At 37.7% G+C, this 1571-nt stretch overlaps 1 non-coding gene across 1 annotated transcript; it reads right to left on the reverse strand.

The window, feature by feature from the left end:
- Positions 1 to 1068: 1068 nt before the first annotated feature.
- LOC138999010 (U6 spliceosomal RNA) lies at positions 1069 to 1175 on the reverse strand. Its single transcript, XR_011469282.1, has one exon. It is a non-coding gene; the product is annotated as a U6 spliceosomal RNA (small nuclear RNA).
- Between the last annotated feature and the right edge of the window lie 396 nt (positions 1176 to 1571).

A 1571-nucleotide genomic window follows, 5' to 3' on the forward strand; every position in this document is an offset into this window, starting at 1 on the left:
ATAATAAAACCTAAAATGCTCATTAGACCAGACATCCTTCCGGACATCCAGACATCCTTCAGGAAAAAGCCGGGGCTGCAAGGGCCGAGCCCCTTGCACAAAAGTCGTGCATCGGGCCTCTAGTTGCAAGATAATCACTTAAAAGGGCTTCATAAAGATGCAATATCTTTTGGCAATAATTTAATCATTGTTTTGATTAATACAATAATTAGGAACAACATGTCAAGTGCAAGATTCTGTGGTATAAGAGTAATTGTTGTCCTCGCTGGTTTGGCTCAGTGAATAGAGCATAAGCCTGCGGACTGGGTCTGAGTCCAGTCAAAGGCACATGTCCAGGTTGTGAGCTTGATCCCCAATAGGTAGATAGGAGACTCAGAGTAGGTAGATAGGAGACTGGAGTAGGTAGATAGGAGACTCGGTAGAATCTTGTTTTCTTTTCATTAGCCAGAAAACTGAGATTTAGAAAGTTTAGAAACTTGACCCGACTGAAAAGAAGTAAGAAGTGGTAGACCTTGAAAATGACTTCAGGTTTTCTCACTGTGCAGAATATAGTCAAACACTGCTGCAGTTAAATATTTTACCTTTTGTTCTCCCTGTGTGATCTACAATAATAATCTGCTTTGTGTTGATATTTACTGCTGTGTTGCTGACAATTACCTGAAATCTCGTTGGGGTGCTTCACTGGGCTGGAAAAAATTTAGCTAAATCAGGAAGCAGGTCTAATTAAGCAAGTTTATTCTATATCTATAAAAGGCTATAAAATGACTCACGCATTTACGATACATATAAAGCTCTTGCCGGCTCCAATCGCATGCGTGTGTTTCAATCTGTCAGTGTCAATCATGAATTTGGTTGACACTTCTATTATAGAGAAAGGGCGAGTAGTGATATTAAAATATTTCTTCTAATTAATTTCCTTTCAATGTGCACGAATCCCTGCACAGGGCCACTAGTTAATTAATAAAAGATTATTAAACAGAAACATTAAAAAAATCCATTAAATTTATTGAAAAGGCAAATCAGAGATGAGGGAAAATACTTTTTTTTTTTTTTTTAGGGCTCTTAAACAAAAATATGAAACGCTTCACAAATTTGCATGTCATCCTTGTGCAGGGGCCATGCTAATCTTCTCTGTATCGTTCCAATTTTAGTATATGTGCTGCTGAAGCGGGCACAGGGAAAATACTTTTAATACATACACTGATGTCCTGCTCTACAGAATATATAAATATAGTCTATACGTCAGTGAGAAAAAGATATATAATGTAGTGAAAATGCTTGGATTCTGTTTTCCCCAAAGATGGAATAGCAGGGAAAGACTTACTTTCTTGCCTTGAGTAATTAGAAATATATGAAACAACTAGAGTATGAAGCACTTAAACAACAAAGCACATGGAACAACTAAAATACACACAAAAACCCTTTCCAGTCATCTGACAATTAAACACTGCAGGACTGTGATCTCTAAGAAAAGCAAAAGAAACAAAGCTTTGGGGTTACCTATGGTTACACCAGCTTCATGCCTAGAATGGCAGTCTCTGAACTGATGAGTCAGAGACTGCAGGTAGGTC

Source organism: Myotis yumanensis, unplaced genomic scaffold, assembly GCF_028538775.1.
Source record: "Myotis yumanensis isolate MYYU_CA2020_CCGP unplaced genomic scaffold, mMyoYum1.0.hap1 SCAF_21, whole genome shotgun sequence".
NCBI classification, from domain to species: domain Eukaryota; kingdom Metazoa; phylum Chordata; class Mammalia; order Chiroptera; family Vespertilionidae; genus Myotis; species Myotis yumanensis.